General features: G+C 34.8%; 1 protein-coding gene across 7 annotated transcripts in view; it reads right to left on the bottom strand.

The window, feature by feature from the left end:
• The window catches only part of tox (thymocyte selection-associated high mobility group box), a 606421-nt gene that overhangs the window by 561721 nt on the left and 25995 nt on the right, over positions 1 to 18705 (bottom strand). For 5 of the 7 annotated variants that reach the window (XM_087239890.1, XM_087239887.1, XM_087239892.1 and 2 more), the window contains exon 2: positions 16814 to 16906. The exons of the other annotated variants lie outside the window; for them this stretch is intronic. The gene's annotated coding sequence lies outside the window, so the exon portion shown is untranslated. The remainder of the gene's footprint in view (positions 1 to 16813; positions 16907 to 18705) is intronic. 7 annotated transcript variants of the gene reach the window in all.

Below are 18705 nucleotides of genomic sequence, written 5' to 3'. Positions count from 1 at the left end.
AATTCCAAGGTTAGTGTAAGTTCATTAAATGTACTGTTCATTTATAGTACCATAACTAATATTAACAGGTACAAATATCGAGATTAAACATAGTTGCTCATTTTAAATAATTAGTAAGGAATAATTGACAACATGCCATTGAACTATTGAAAAATTATCCCCACCTTGAAGTAATGCTTATTTTCTAATAATTCAGCAGACTAGAGTACCACACTACCATGTTTAAAGACATTCTCTACATTATTTATTTTACTTAAAAGACAGTCAGGTTTTCAATACTAAAAATGCTCATTAAAATATACATTGCTACTTGCTACAGTAATGAAGGCTTGAAGCAGTAATAGGAGAGAAAGAGACAGATAAGTGTCTGGGAGCAGTGTTTGTACTAATCCAAAAAACTTCATTTACAGTAACTGCTTCAAGAACTGTGATGTTACTACCTCGATACTTACAGATTTGCATGTAGTTTTACATATCTATTTTATGAGTCACAGGACAAAATATAGATTCAAAAATAGTTTTAGTACATTTTCACTTCCGTGTTTGTGCAAGTTTGTGTCTGTAAATCTGGCCACACTTAAAGCAATGCATTTACTAACATGAACCAAGTATGAACATTACTTGTACAGCATATTTTGCGCATAGTTCAACATTTATTTATGTAATATTAAACTGCAAATTCATCCTTGAAAATATTAATGCACTGTGAGTTAACTAATAAACTAATGAACATTATTTTCATTAACTAACATACTGTAATACATGTTTTGTTCATGCTAGTAAATGCATTCACGAACATTAACTAATACAAACTTTATGTAAAGTGGTATCTAAAAAATCTAATATGTATGTGCTGTAATATTTATCTTTTTGCTTCATTTTCTGTTATCTTACCTACTGAAATCATCCAGTGCAGTAATATGAAACTGTACTGTGGTCAAGACCTGCTATAAAGTACTTTAGTTGATCGTTTCCATAAAAAACTAATTGCACAGCTTAGAATGCTCAATCAGTCAATCAGAATTAAACACTCAACAGCCCAAACCTGTTGATAAGGAATAACTTATTCTGATCTAATGAAAAAAACTATGCACACCCAATATGACAAAGTCACAACACAAAGCCCAGAATATTGTTTTCAAGGTGAATTATCTTCTAATAAACCAACAGACTGGAATATATTATTTTGCTTATGCTGTACTTTTCACTGATTATATGTTGTATTTCAAAAAATCTGTCAGTTCTTGCTCCTTCACGTAGGACTATTTATTTTTGTCTAATGCAAAGCCTCCAAGATAAATTCCAAAACATAATTTTAAAGCTAATGACAGACTAATGCATTTACTAATGCACTTATTATAGAGATAGGCTGCGTTTGAAATCCTATACTTCCTGACCATATAGTATTTGAGCGGAGTAGTGTCCGAATTTATAGTATTTGAAAAAAAGTAGGCAAAAAAATCATGTGACTTCGTGAAACCAATTGACGGTCAAAACATGACCTCTCTGTACAGAAATGTATAATACGGACCAATTACAAGCTTTTTTAAAAATATCTAATCATCCTCTTTAATCCCTTCTTTTTTCGCAGTACCGTACGTCAGAATTTTGCATGCTCAAACTCTAGTGTGACTATGGACTGGAGTCTCTGCTAATGAGCTGATGATCTAATTTAGGTGTGTTTGGTTAAGGAATGTTGGTGGTGCTCCAGCAATGTGGTTGAGAAACACTCCTTTATAGAACATACTTTTCTGAAAGTCGCAGATTCAAATTCAAATGTAGTGCCTACTTGAGTAGTATGCGGTTTCGGACAGAGCAATAATGTCTTTATTTTTAGGGGCTGTTGTAGGATGTAAAATAATTTGAAACATCTAAAATAATGATCTAGTGATATGGAACTGTGATGTGGTCAAGACCTGCCTGGAACCAAAGAGCATAGAATCACCAAGAGGCAACACTTTAGTGCGATTTGGGAAACTAGATGTAGCTAGTGTCACGCAGCGGCCATTTTGGAATTAAAATTCCAATAGAACAACAGCATATAGCATCAAATAAACTATTAAAGGTGCTGATGACTGTAATAGTAAGTGTTGTATTGTTGTATTTCAGGTTGTATCTCAATTTTAATGTACTTTTTAAATAAATAAATAAAAGACAAAGCAGCTGCTTGCCATCGCGACAGCAATAAGATCCAATGGATGGCTGATCGCTTTCACTCCAAATAGGTGGAATCTGCTGGGCGCTGCTGTTGCAATGAGACATTCTATTGAGTGTTGCCTCTTGGTGATTTTAAACTCTTTGCTGGAAGTACTTTAGCAGTGCATTTATCAAAAAAATAATTTCAAACAAAAACAAAATTACCCAATCAGAATCCAGCATCCAACAGCCCCCTGGTATAGCCAAGATGAAAACATGTCTTCACCTTGGAATTTTAAGTTACCGTCTGCATTCTAAATAGTTTTGAGATTTTGAGCTATACTCTAAATGTAAAATATCAAAATCCTCTTAACTTGGCAAATTGGGGTAAAATAAAAACAGCGCAAATGCAGATAGAATCTTCTAATTCTAAAGTCATTTTCCGTTTGGAATTATAAGGTTCTGTCTGGCAGATCATTAATTAAGCATTACTTTTCAAGAAATACAATCAGTTTGCTTATAAATTTAATTAAAAATATATAAATTGATGTAACAAAAAGTTACAGTTTTGCTACTTATAACATTTATTTAATGTTTTAGGATGATTTTTTTTTTTTTGGTTCAAATTAGGCAAATGAGGCTGTGCTAAATATTTTGTCAAGTGCAGCTGTTAATTCTATATAATTCATATGTTTATTGAATTATATACTTTATATTATTTATTGTATGCCCTATGAATTCAAGGCTTAATATCAAATTCAAAGACTTTCAGAGAAAACAGACAATGAGCAAATGAGTTTAATAAACTTAATTTAATAAAAATAAAAATGTTTCATTGACTATACATACACAAATAAAAATATTGCACATTTAATATATTACATTTTTAGTTTTAGTTTTTTTTTTTCAACAATGTAAAATTGAACATTTCATATCAGAGTCAAAAATGCTTCTAAATTATCACATTTATACAAATCTATTCAGTTTCAGGCTTCATCTCAATTTTGTGTGGTGTGGCATTATTTAGTCGACTCTGATTTTCTGTTTCTCTCTGGTCCTTCCTGCTGTCAATGAAGCAGTCAGGCAGATTGACAAAGAAAGCTGATTCTGATTGGTCCTCATGCATCCATTTAAAATGCTGTTTGGCTCACACAAAAGACCTTGTAAACTAGAGTTCGAATTTGTTGATAAAACCTTTTTGTTTTTTGTTTTCATAAAAAATTTTAAACTATAAACAACTTATAAAAAGAACATCACATGTATAACATCACATAATGTAAATCTGTCATTTAGTAAGAGTATGTCAATAACTCAATTTTGACTAAAATGTCAGAGAGAACCTTATAATTCTAAGGTGACGATGTGGTATTTTTTATTTTCTGTTTGTGTAAACAACTTTTTAAAAAAAGCTTTTACAAATTGTGTTACATTTATCTTAGTCTATATTGAAAGAAACATATATTTATTAAAAATACATTAAAAGTCAGTATTTTCCTGATTTCATCACTTTACATTCATTTTAATCCAATAAAAATGTGTTTTTGCACAAACAACAACATGCTGCCTTTTCTCAGTAAGGCCTTTTTTATGAACAATATAAAGCTGCCTTTATGTTTTATGAAGGGGCCCGTCCTATGGGGACTGAAACCCCCTGGAGTAACACACTGCAGAGACCACCGTTACCATGGTAATTTCCCTGCAACTCTACCTGTACTTCAGAATTAATTGTGCAGTGCAAGAAATCAATTTGCAGATGTGCAGGTTTCATTGTGCTTTCATTTCATCTGTACTTCATCAGCATCAGCAAAAACACTCAAAGACTCATTCTGATCAAACTTCCAAGGACAAAAAAATATAAAGCTAAATGTTGTGTCACTCTTTCATTAAGGGTAAAATTAGCTTCATAGGACAAGAATAAAAGGCTCTTTTTTATAACATGGGATGGGCAAAATGTATAGTCAAGCAGTTTCTGAATGAGCTACAGAAAATGAAAGGTCATGTGCATATGTCACCGATTCATTCAAAATGTCTATTTTTATTTGCCAGCTCTTATAAAGGCCTTTATTAGCTGATCATATTGGGAATTATCTCCAATAATGAAGTGCACATTATAAATCAGCACTATCTCTGTCATGATTACCAATATAATGGACCATTGTACATGAGCCGTGCCTGCAGTAAATGATGACTGTGTTTACAAAATCAAATGTAGTTTTATTTTAATGAGTGTCTTCAGAAACAATTTTTGTTATGCTAGTGGAAAGTTTCCTCTCATCCTGATAGCAATCATTAAATTAAGTGATCTAAATATATTTATATCTATGTGTTTATACATATATGAACAAATTATGATATATTTTTTCTGGCATATATTACAGTTAGAATCGTTAACCCTTCTCACTTATTATTAGACTTGTCATTGATCATAGTTGTAAGAGCAACAAATAATAACTTGACTTCTAGTAGATCATTTGTAAAAGTGTCAGTGTTAAGCTGCATCCCAATCATCACAAATACTGCAGAAGACCTATTGGAACCCGCATGGACCCAAGATTCTCAGAGAAATAAGTCAAGTTTAGTGAAGGAAAAATCATGGTTTGGGGATACAGTAAGTATGGAGGCATGCGAGAGTGGATGCAAAATCAACAGCCTGAGGTATCAGGACATTTGTGCTGCCCTTTACATTACAAGCCACAGGAGAGGGCAAATTCTTAAGCAGGATAGCGCTCCTTCTCATACTTCAGCCTCCACATCAAAGTTCCTGAAAGCAAAGAAGGTCAATGATCTCCAGGATTGGCCTGCCCAGAAACCAGTTATGAACATTATTGAGCATGTCTTTGGTAAGATGGAGGAGACATTGAAGATGAATCCAAAGAATCTTGATGAGAGTCCTGCAAGAACGCTTTCTTTACCATTCCATTAATAAGATATTTCAGTCATTGCAGAGATGAATGGATGCAGTCCTCCAAGAGTCATACAAAATATTAATTATTTTTCCACTGCATCACGGATACATTACAAAGTCAGACCTTACTTTCCAAATTAAATCATTAAAAATCAAGGCATGATCATATGTTATTTGGTTAAAATAAGCGTAATGTAGAGGCCTTTACCTTTCATATAAGCCTCTTTAGAGAGCAAATGATCAACTAGAAAAGACTACTAGTACTAGCTAAAACTTGAGACAGACGATAAAACTGTCAGATATATTTTACCAGCATACATGTGAACATACATGTTTTATACGCATATGGACATATTTTACAGGCATATGTGAACATGTATGTTCATATATATATGAACGTTTTTCTGGCATATATGAACATATATTTATCTGGCATATATGTGTATATGTGTTTTATACATAAATGAACATATTTTTCTGACACATTTGTATACATATATGTTTTGCAAATATTTAAACAGTTTAATGGTTTAATGTACATGCATATGCAATATATATTTATGTATATTTTTATATTCTACTGAAGTCCAAGACCAAGAAAAGTTCATTCAATCATAATATTCAGTATAAAAATTACAATAGGCTGTTATAAATGCCAGAATAGTTTTTTTATTTCATAACTCCTTCTTGCAGAAAGGATTATGTCATCGGAACGTTCATGGATGCGGTTCAGACAGAGAATTGCAGGCAATATCAATAATCTACCTTCTTTTTTAAAGTTAGGTATTTACAAACACATTACAAACAGTTCTATAAAGTTTCATCTCTGGTGAATTTTATGTGGTGTGGTGATGGTTTCTAACGTACGTTTATGTGTTCAAGGGACATGGTTTTGAATGGCAATTTGCATGGGATGGGACATTTGTGCAGGATGGGTTTTCATTAGTTATGTTTCCATCCACCTATTTTTGTAATATTGCATAAACAAATACTTAATTGAAATGCAGAGATGCAAAATGTGCATAAAAAACTAGAATAGTAGAATTTCAAATGAGAAAAAATGTGCCTAAACTATGATGGAAATACATTTATTAAATAAATTCCAAATATGCGCATCAAAGAAGTCATGTGATTTTGTTTGAACAGATCATGTGATAAAAATAGGCAAGAGGGAATGGCATTCATGCACAAATCAGCAGACTTAGCACATAGTAAAAATATATAATATTTTGTTTTGGTTATTCCTTTAAAAAAGGATACTTCAAGATTATTTTAAAAATGATGTAGACTATATTTATTTATTAAAACCAATGAGATTCTCCCCAGTTCATGGCTTTGGAACTGCTGAGATCAGCCCGATTTAAAATCCTGGATATTCAGGATAAGATCCTGGGGTTCAGATATGTGTTCTAAAAGAACGCAAGGTGCGAGATTCTATCTTTAAATGGCTCACATTACCAGATAATCAGCGCCGAAAATCCAAACTGAATGCAGTACTCAACAAGATTTCATCTCTGATTCTCGGGAGGTGAAAATCGGGCATAAATCGAGCTAAAACTCCTGTAGTAGGAGCCAAGTTTTAGCCAGTCTGTCCTCAAAGTGGTTTGGTTCTGTTACTTTCTTAAGCAGATAGGCTAAAGAGCGCGAGTCAATTTTCATATAAGAAAAAAAAGGCCACAGTAGCTTCTTCTACTCCATTCTTCCATTCTCATGGAAAATTCCAACTGATTTTTATTAGGGTACTCTTTTATTGTGTATGACTCATTAGATAGAAACTGTAATTTATTTTTTATTATTTTTAAAAGGTTTTATGCTATATTCTAGTTTTGTGCTTATATCGAATTTGCATCTTTGGATAGAAATATAGCTTATAAGCTAGCATTAGCATTTTTCAAGATCTTCTATTGCACCTTTAACAATTTACTCAGCCTGTGACTCAGTTTGTTTGTTGTTCATTGAAACATTAATGGTTTCAGACTGTGATTCCAACTAAAAAATAGTTTTAGCGTTACAAAAATTCATCATTTATTGCATGCTGTCAAATTTCTTATTTTTACAGTTCTCTTCTCAACCTTTCTGGGAAAAGTACTGCGCACGTACATGCATATATCATCTCAGTGTTTGAATAGACTTAGTCAGAAATGGAAATGAGTGAGTCAGCATTGTGCAAGAAGCTGTTTTTCTGCCAGAGCTTTTTGAATATCAGTGAAGAGCGATATAAAGAAAATTAGCATGTTGAGGGAACATTGCATCTCTTCTGAACAGACTGTATCGCTTGGAAACAGGGAAGGACATGCTGAAATGCGGCTGGGTCATTGCTGTTATAGAGTATATTCTGAGCTCTGCAACTTTCATGAAAATAAATACACTTGTGCTATGATGTAGAGAAGTAGCCGTATATAAAAGACTTAATGTGCCAGACTTTCAATAGCTCTGGTCAAACTCCATGGCCTAGATTTTATTCATTATAACTTATTTGCTCAGTGGCGAGATGGCAAGAAAAAGAGTGGGATGTCTTTCAGGCTGGATGTTAACTTCATATAAAGAGCTAAAGTTAGCAATCGTTCACTGGGGGATTGAGCGTTAGCTTACATGAGGGTGGCAAGTTGATTTTGATATTTTTAAACCGTCTTTGTAAATGACTGGTAACATTTTAACTGACTTTTCTTGTTACACATTACATGCACTTATAATAAGAAACACTTTATTGTAATTACCAATTAGTGTCATTTTACCTTCCTATTATTAAGATATTGGCTGTTTATTTGTACATAAAAAGTACATTTTTATTTCATTGTGTGTGGGAGTGTTCTAAAATCAGTTGTTTTGGGGTTAAAATGCTGAATATGGTAAGTCAAATCATTGGTTAAGTAATTCCTCTTGATCCCAGCTTGTGTATGCGGCATATTTGTTCACTGAAACTTACTGTGACCAAACATGTAAGACTGCTGTTAATTTTGGAAGCTAAACATGTAATTACGTGCTCTTGGGAAAAAAGAAGACACTCCTGGGGTCCGTTCTTCGTACCTCGCTTAAATGATCCAAGATGATTTGGCAGATCTTGGATCTGTTTATGTTGATAACTGATCTCTGGCTAATTTGGTTCTTTAAACAATTTTGTGAATCAGATTAAAATGTCTGGATGAACTGATCTGTGATCGCTGCGTGTGTTGTGAAGGACTAATCTGTTGATCCTCGAAATCATGATCAGCAGTGTAACGATTGGCTGACGGCACAGCAACGTAATGACATCATCTGATTGATATTTATCCATGTGAGCAAAATTACATCAAATTAGCAGTAAACAGTTTGTTAAATATTACATGCAACAACTTCCCACGTTTGTTGTGAGCTGCATGCTTTACACTTTCATGTGTCAAGAGTATTCATCATGTATTTCAATGCATATCAATGTATTTAGTTCTACATTTAGAAAATATATTCTTCATAGCCTAGGCCTACTCAAGTTTTTTTTTTAATTGCCGTAAGGAATCACTGTATAAATTAATTTTTATAAATTAATTAATCGGTAAAGGTATCAATCATCGCCATATTAGTGATCAAAACACATGCTTGACTGCATAAATTTTTATCCTTTTAAAAAAAAAGTCTAATATTGTGCATGTACGCGTTTGCATTTATAAAGTTCATATTAATACATTTTCTCTTTGAACCACTAGGTGGCAGCCTTTACTTTTATTTCAGAGTGCAGATTATATAAGTTTTATTAATATATATATTTTTAAACTTTATATATATATAGGTAAAAATATATGTATATTTGCTATTTTCACGAGTGTATATAACTACTGTAAAAAATTATCAGCATTTGGTACATACTTTCAGTATTATCTTTGCTTAAACTGACCTAATCTAATCCTGTTTATATAAAATGAACCTGCTCCTATGCAGGTTTGAGCTACCAGAACTGTTACTATGACAACAAGTGTCAGATCAATTTTGAAGAACGAAACGATCCTGGATCGTGTCAAATCGTCAACATCAACATCGAGCTAATTGAGTAATCCTCGTACGAAGAACAGACCCCTGGTGTATCTCAGTGGATAAAGGGGATGACCTCTTGCCTTGCCTTGCCTTAGAAAAGATCATCTTTTTTTAGAAAAAAAAAACTGATATAATTCGGTCTTTTTGGAAAATATCCTATGACTTCTTGTAGAATTTATGGTGACTCTTTTCTTGAACTGATGGACATTGAACGTTTGTAGAGTAGATAAATATGTTGTTGCTGTGTTGTTTAATATTATTATTATTTATTTATTTTTGTTTTTCCTTTAAAAGTTTTTTAAGTAATTTTCAATCTTTATTTTTGTTTTTTTATTTTGGTGTTTGTATTTATTGTTTTATTTTTGTTTGGGTACTCCATTTTATCAGGATGTGATATTTTTATTGCGTTTGACTCATTGGATAAATGTACTTCACAAAAAATTTATGCAATATTCCAGTTTTGCGCATAAATCGAATTAGCATCTTTGGCAGGAAACATAGCTAGGGGTATCTAACATTAACAAAAATTACGATATTTTGGTCTGTCTGGAAAGTACTCTATGACTTCTCAGAGAATATAAATGGTGACTTTTTTTTAAACTGATGAACATTGAAAGTATATAGATTGGGTAAATATGTTGTTGCTGTGTTATTTATTAATATTATTATTTATTTATTTTCCTTTCAAAATTTTTAAGTAATTTTGAATCTATATCATTCTTTTTTTAATTTTGTATTTAATTATTTATTTTTATTTGGGTACTCCATTTTATCAGGATGTGAAAAATTAAACCTTTGTAAATTTTTATGCAATGTTTAAAGTAAAAATTGTTAAAAAACAAAAAAAAAAACAAACAAACATATTTTGCATGATATAATTCAATATCTCTTAACCAAACACTTCATATACTTACTACCTTAATAAACATTAATAAGCAGCAAATTAGGAGGCAAAAGTTAAAGTTAATAGTTTATTAATAGTGAGAATTGTACCCTAAAATCCTTGTGACCCAACAAATTGTACATGCAGGAATTTTACATTAGAAAATGTAAATCTTTATCCTGACTATTACCATACAGCTAGTTTATGCAGTATATATTACTCAATACTCACATGTAAAGTTTCAGTGTGATTAAAACGTCATGAAACAAACTGTAATCAAATGGTTTACAGTACAGATGCCATAAAACTACTCACTCATAATTGTGTTTTAAAAATAAAAGAAATTAAATAAAATGTAATAATGTTTTTATTTGATAATATAAACTGTAAAAACAAGATATACAAAGTATATAGAAACTAGAGAAACAAAATATATATATTTATGTTTTTTTTTTTCAATAACTTTTAATTTTAAAGGTTTAATTTTGAATGTATCATCTTTCTATTCTTTCGGTTGTTCAGTGACCAAATGCTTATTTTGATGGAGAAAACTGTTTAGTAAACTGTTTTGTTTAAATGTAGCAAAAATGATTGGCTATATTTACTGAGAAATGGATAAAAATATACATTTTATTAAAATGAGGTGTACTATTTTATGCTGAGCTCTATGTACATATGCATTGTAAAATGAATTTGTTCAAACCTACCAAAAAAAAAACAAGAAAAAACAGATTAATTGTCTGTCAGCATATGTAAGGTTTTTTACTCCTGGCAGTGAGCTAGATGGTAAGAGTGGGCCAAAATTGCCCAGAGGATGTTTGCACGTGCTTGCAAGGAAGAGAAACCCGAGCATATGAACAAAAGTAAACAGTGTAGTTAGTTCAGTATGCCTGCTTTCTGTCTGTCAGCAAGGCTCTTAGCTCTCACTGTACTGTGAAGTGCAGGTGCTGCTGGCCATCTTGCAGTATAACCCATTAGCATGTTCTAGCAATCCGATGATACATTTATAAAATAATAAGAAAATGTATACAATTTTGAAATTTACTAAAGACCATAAATGTTCTGTTGTACAGTATATAGAGAGCTCAAAAGTCAGGGAAGGTATAAGAGAGTTTTGAATGGAAAAAATGTTAACATGACAGTTTTCGTGGAAAGTCTTTGTTTGTTTGTTTGTTTGTTTGTTTGTTTGTTTGTTTGTTTGTTTGTACTGCTGGGGCAGTATGGATTACTTCAAAGCTTCTTAAATATAGATTTTGAAACATTAAAAAAGGGTCTTCTTCAATAGTTCTCTAAGTGTGTGGCAAAAAAAAAAAAAAAAAAAAAAAAATATATATATATATATATATATATATATATATATATATATATATATATATATATATATCATAAAAATATCATTACAACAGCATTCCAGAGCATGATTGCTGACTTTTTATGAAGTGGAACACAATGCCAATTCTTCTGATTATTTTTTTTTTATATACTACTAACTACTAACTTTGCTTTATCTTAAAGGTGCAGTAGGTGATCTGCCAAAATGCTAACCGCTTAGCATATTATCTTTGGACGGTGGGGAGGGACTGTGATTCAAAGCCACACCCCCTGAAATCGCGAGCGTGCGCGCACCGCGTCACAACAGCAGCCAGACAACCCACTAGACTAGATCATGTCATTCGCCTGTTAGTTAGTGCCAGCGCCATGCAGGAATTACATTTATTACTTAGCCACACTTACATGCTATTTCAGAGTGAATATTTAGAGTAGCATGGTAAACAGTATAGGAAGGCTGTCATTGTTAAAAAATGACCCAATGTGAATATAAAAGCCACTTCAGCTCAATAAAGCAGTTAGGCGGAAAAGCGCTATTTACTGATGTTTTGTTGTTAAACTAAATATAAATCTACATTATAGATGTTTTCAAAGGACCTTATGAAACTGAAAATAATCACATCAATCTTTCACCGGGAGATTTCAGTGGCTGAATAACACGTCTGTGCATATAAGTCATTCATAATAATAACACAATCTAACATAAGCTTAGCCTGACTAGTTTTAAAACAACATTACCTGTCTAACAGTAATACTTCAGCCATGGTGTCTTCCTTCCTCCAGCGTGTTAAAGTAACTCCAATACTGATTCAGGTTTTTAAAATTTTCAATTCAGCATTAGATTTTTTCGTGACCGCAAGGCCGCTTTAAGGGGGAATTATACTCGCGCCTGGCTTTACAGTAATCGGCCCGAGCTCAATTGTCCTTCGGCGCCTCCGGCTCCGACTCAGCATCGGCAAGCGGCCCGAAGCTCGCTCGCGCGCATACGTTTGTGATGCAGACGGACACGCGCTAATGGCGGATCTGCGTGAACAGATGCGCAGAAGAATCTACATATGCTGACAGACAGTCTGAGCTGCTTATCGGAATTATGGGAGATGTCGGTCCGACTCTATTTAATTGTATGAACGTTTTTTTGTTGTATGCTTTACCCAAATTATAAAAATACATACAAACACATTTAGGCCCCGTTTACACTAGTGCGTATTAGTTTTAAAACGGCGTTTTAGAATGAAAACGATCCGCGTCCACACTCGCGTTTTACCCAGCGTTTCTGAACTGCTCTCCGTCCACACCAAAACGCTGAAAACGCACATCACGTGACCACACACACACACTTTGGCAATCGCTGGAGCCCATCTACCCAGATGAGAGCTCTGCTAGTCGGACTTTTCATCAAGCATCTCCCGCTGGATCTAATCTCACTATATTTATTAAACGGGATATTTCATTCATCTTGTTGTCTTTATCTAACGACATATTCCCTGACTTTGGTCACTGGAATCTATTACTTGTTCTCAGGTAACGTGTTTTGGCTGAGCGCAAAGATAAGTTAATGATTAATGTAAGCACGTACATTCTGTATATTGACTGATCGCTAGCCTTTATTTCCTATAATGTATAAACTTATTGTATGTTATACTTTTATAATGGCCATTATCGATTATTAAAACTGATATTCAGCAAAAGAGAGGGTGTGTTTCGTATTTTCACTGAAATTGAAAGGAGGCAGTTGTTATCGGCTCCGTTTTGTTATAAATATGCAGACAGTGAAGATGACGCTCATGCAGCACGACGCCTCAACATTTCTGCTGTCTGTTTAGTTGTTATTATTAAAATAAAAATAGGCAGTTCCTTATATCAAGTTTACATTTTATTGTTGAGAAAGTGAAACAACGTAGCCAAGGTGATGTGAATGAAGTTATAAAGTACACTGTTCCCTGTGAAGATTGACGCGTGTCCTCGGTATGTTTTCCATATCAAACTGAGAAGAAGAGATGCAGCCTTGATCAAACTTGCGAAGTCTGAACTTACACGGAGAAGATTCAGGACTGAACTGTGTGTTAGGCTACTTAATATTGAGGAAAAGCCCCAATCAGAGAGGCGAATGTCTGCAGCCCCGCCTCCGTTTTCAGATGTCTCCGTCTTTCCCCATCCACACTGAGACGGAGCAGCAGCGTTTTAGAATGAAAACGGCCTCTCCAGCGTTTTCGAAACGCTCCGTTTTCGGCGCTCGAGAACTCCGGCGTAGTGTGGACGGATGGCGTAACCGTAGCAAAACTTATGCGTTTTCAAACTAAAACGCATTAGTGTAAACGGGGCCTTAGATCCTTTACTGTAATCGTTACTATTGGACTGTGAAGAGACTTTCAACCAGCACAACAAAAAATGTTTCTGAAGACAATCACCAACTGCACCTTTAAGTGACACGTATAGAAAAGTGTCCTACCTAAAAAGCTTCAGTTTGGCTTCAGTTAAGTATTAAAACCAATCACAACATATTTTTGTTGAGCCTACAAAACATAGTGATTGTGGCCCATCAGATGCATTAAACTTGCTTGTGAGCTCAGTGATTAAGCATCTCCAGGCAATGGGGGACTCTGTACAACAGGTTCAGGGTGGGGTTTATGCTAATAGTGTCCATCAACATTTCATGGGTGGGGTCAGATCAATGTGACATCACATTGTACAGATTGAGCAAACAGCATGCTCTGAGACACCGCTTGTGCTGATGGGGATATGGTGGCGGAGAGTGCAATAGTAAAAAAAAAAAATGTTTTAATTGAAACGCCTTGATTGAGAAAACATTTATTCATTCATTCTCCTTCGACTGTGTCTCTTATTTATCAGGGGTCACCACAGTGAAATGAACCGCATACTATTCCGGCATATGTTTTACGCAGCAGATTCCCTTCCAGCCACAACTCATTACTGGGAAACACCCATACACACTCATTTACACACACACACTCATAAACTACGGCCAATTTATTTAATCAAATTCACCTGAACTGCATGTCTTTAGACTGCGGGGGAAACCGGAGCCTCTGTAAAAAACCCAAGGAGAACAGCTTCACACAGAAATGCCAACTGGCCAAGTCAGAACTTAAACCAACAACCTTCTTGCTGTGAGGTCACATTGCTAACCACTTTGCCACTGTGCAGTGCCATTGAGAAAACCTTAAAAAATAACACACAAATTCACAAAAGCACATGCAAATACAGCAATGTGCTGCAAATAGCACAGACCACAACAGAAATGTGCAGGGGACCCCAAAATATGACAAACACAGCATGGTATTGTCTGAGAACTGAAGAGGTGTGCTTTCTGTTGTTGTTGTTTTTATTTTATTTTATTTTTTGTCCAAATTTAATGGACCTTTAGCGCTAGTAATTTGGATCATATGCAGACTCATCGCTTTTTGGGGTCCCCAGGTACAATTCCACTGCGGTCTGTACTTGTTGCAGGACATTTCTATACTTGCATGTGTTGTTCAACATTTCACATTTAGCTGATGATTGATTATAAAGCTTGTTTGGCATGCTGTCCCAGGAGAGAGCCCTGAGCTCATAACATCCTTGAGCCTGGGGCTCCCTCCTGTTTGCAAGGCGAGAGGAATGTTTGAGCTCATGTAGATCTCGAGAACTCCCCTGCTATAGTAATGAACAGATAGTGATTGCTCTTGAGAGATAACTACTTAGGTGCATGTCCATGGTGCTGAATTAGATTAGTCAATTAACTTAAGTTGCATGTTTTTGGACGGTGGGAGGAAACCGGGGAACCCGTGGGGAAAACCCACATGAGCACAGGGAGAATGTGTAAACTCAGCACAGAAACATCGGTTGGCTTGGTAAGGACTAGAACCAGTGAGGTTCTTGCTGTAGGGCAACAGTGCTAGCCACTGGGCCACCATGTCACCCATCTAGAAAAGGAGGACGACTAGGCGTGGAAGGGGGAATTCTTCAAAATGAAGATGTTATATGGAACTTAGGGTATTTATAGTGGCTTAGGAATCGTCTGATTGGTGACTTATACATTGGATAATGAGGGACAGGCTGTGATCAATCATAAACACATGATCCTCTTGAAATTAGTTCATAAATAAACCTCACTAAAATTGATGAAGACATATTTACAATGTGTTAATGTTTTTCTATTTGCATACTGTATGTTTTCTCAACTTGGAGCTTTTTCTGCCACCAAAGATTTAGGCCTTATTCACACGACATGAGTCATTTCAAAGAGTCCTGTGGTATTTTTTCAAAACTGCATCTTTTTCAATGGCAGCTTGGTCATTTGTTCATATATAAATACAGAATCAGGTCACTGCAACCTAAACTACTGTATATGTACATATGTTCCAGCCTGATCTCACAAGAAAACGTCAGTATTTTACGTTTTATTAGTTTAGTGGCTAATTCATATGAATTCCTAGAATTCCTACGAGTTCAGTCGTACGGAAATGTACGATTTTAAAAAGGAACTGTGGCACCTAACCCCACCTCTAACCCCAACCGTCATTGGGTGATGAGCAAATTGTACTAAATTGTACAAATTAGATCGTAAGAATTCATACGAATTAGCCACTAAATCTAAACGGTACTAACTACCGTGAGATTGCATTGGATGTTCTGAAATTTTGGAGGCAGTTTTGTTGTATAATTGGTGAAACTAAAGATTTCGGCTTGTACAAGTCAGTGTGCACTCTGTTGGATGTCAATGATTGGCTAATGTGGCTTTATGGTTAGGGTTATTTCAGCACTTGCTGGTTTGGTATGCTCTTGGCAGCACTTCACATTCACTTTGTTGCATTTTCATGTGAAAACAATAAAAATGGAGAATGAGAGGAACCCTTAAAAACTTATTTTAAAAAAGTAGATGCGGGTGAATTTTTATCATTATCGAATGGTCGTGTACACAAATTATTACACATAATTACATTGTTATTTTCTACATCTGTTACATCTCTTTTAGTGTTAACATTTTTTGTTTTGTTCAATACTTTACGTTTTCTATTGTTTAAAGTGAAATTATTTGTCAGGGTACTATTTGGGGCACCAGATTTTTCAAAGATTTAGAAGGGGGCACATTCAGAAAAGTCTGTTCTACACTGAGCCGACTGTGTCAGAGTTGATGTTCATGATCTTCAGCATGATTTGAGAAAGACTCAAAGAGCATCTTGCGCTTCAATAGACTCAAGAACATCTGACCTTTTGAGTTCACATCGGTTGACGTCAGTGTCACAAATTTGCTTAAATTTGCTTATTGACCTAGAAATAAAAACCTTTTTCATTTGACGTCATCGCTTTTCACTCTTTGTTTTGACTATACACGTTGTTTGTTTCTCATTTTACATTGGGAAAAAATCCAACTCTCAAACTACTTTTAAGGGATATCTGTAAATCCATGTCCATGGCTATAAAGCCGTGTCACAAGTGAAATGATGAGATCATGCCAAATGACCTATATTGTGTTGCTGGCTTAGCTTGTACCACATTCGTTTAGCTGATATCCATCCTCTTAAAGCTCCGGGGAATCAAATCCACAGCCTTACCTTATTAGAAGTGTTGCATGCACGGCATCTGTACTGGAATCTGCTTCAAAAAAAATGAAGTTGGTTGAGTGCTGAGCTGACGGCGCTGCAAATCTGTAAACACCAATGTAAATCAATTACAACAGGAAAAACACAGTCCCATGTATAATTTGATCTGATTATGCTGTTGACAGCAGCGGCGTAATCATTACTTCCACACAACAGAAGCAAGGCACGTTGCAGGCTCCAAGATGTGAATGTATTGTATTATCAGGCCAGAAAATCTTTGATTTGATTTGTCAAGTTGTTAGGGCACCACTAGAAATTCGATTTGATATTAATTAAAGGGAAATGGAGAAGGACAATAAAATGAATGTGGTAATAGCCTGTGACGACTTCAGAAAAAGAGTTCAGGTGCGTGAGCTTTTTTATGTTGGAGATCAATATTAGTGTGCTCGTTTTGATGAGAAGAAACAGTGTGATTTGATCAGTGTAGACCTCAATCTCTTCAGCTCTTTATTGCTTCTGGAGTGATTGCACTCCCACTCCACCTGGGCTCACTCTGCCCATGCATCTGATATCCTCTGTTCAGAATCTTATAGAGCAAACAATGTAAGATGAGTTTTTGGATTTCAATTTTTACCTCTTTTTTTCTGTGTGTGTGTGTGTGTGTGTGTGTGTGTGTTTGTGTTTGTGATGGATGGGGTGGGGTGGGTTGCTGTTGCCATGCAAAGCGCTTGTATAATAGAAAATGAGTAAAGATCTGACATGCTAAATTTTGATGAAGGAATGATTTGCTGGGATGGTGTGGTGCTCTACTTTTTATACTTATTAAAAGTGAGACAATTATATAATTAAAAAATATATAGATATATAATAAATTCATGGGTAGTTGAAAAATATGCATGTTCTCCCTGCATTTGCAAGGGTTTTCTCCGGGTGCTCCGGTTTCCTGGAGAATGTTCTGCTTTGAACACAATGTAGCTGTTTTTGTTGCCTGCGCCTTTAATGCTAGTTTTCGCCGTCCACTATTCCTACGTCACTCTGTGTCTCAATCTCTGGCTGTGTGCATCAGATAAACAGCACAGTGACAGACATGAAGGAAGCAGATCTCAAGTAAAATTTGTTGGAAATACTACAGTAAGACCTTTCCCAATGATTATTTAATGTATTTGTTGTGGAGTTGCAATGATGAGTCACACACAATGTCGATACACATAATATCCACTGCTGTATAGATCTCAGCAGTATATAGATAAGTCAATGTACACACCTAATTTAACGTCTACAAACCGAGATTGAAGCGTCTTCTTTTATAATTGTACTGACATGCAGCTGTGGTGATAAAGTAAAGTGGTAAAAATCGCTGTAATTACTTTCAAACATGCACTGTTTTAAAAATGTTTTAAACTTGTAAAACTCATTCTTGATCACATTTGATGATGATGATTGATGATCACAGAGAGCTCTACAGATCTTTTAATTCTAGTTGCTTTGTGCACATCCTGTTTTGTTGATAAGATTATACGCGTTACGACGGAGACATGTTAATAAGCGGCTGTCAATCAATTCAATGGCGGGGAATCAGCACTCCTATGTCATGTGGCAGTAGGTCACTAAATGGGAAGAATTTGGATTCTATTTTAATGTCAGAAAATTTAAAAAAGAGAGTTATTGTGTTTTTATCACCCCAAAATGACTGTGGACACACTATACCTACACACAGTTCTGATCATAGGTGACCTTTAAATATGCCATATGGTGTGACAGCAAAAAGGAAGTAAAATAACTCCTAATAATATACAAATAGCATGAGAGTGATTGCTGGACACTTATCTTCACGTAGTGCTTATCTTTATTTACTTTATATGAAATTATGAATGTTCTAGGTTTTTTGATCACACCAAAGGACA

The sequence above is a fragment of the Danio rerio genome, chromosome 2 (genome assembly GCF_052040795.2).
Source record: "Danio rerio strain M-AB ecotype USA chromosome 2, GRCz13ab, whole genome shotgun sequence".
Lineage (NCBI taxonomy): Eukaryota > Metazoa > Chordata > Actinopteri > Cypriniformes > Danionidae > Danio > Danio rerio.
The sequence above is the reverse complement of the archived record's forward strand: the minus strand, read 5'-3'. Positions and strand labels throughout refer to the sequence as shown.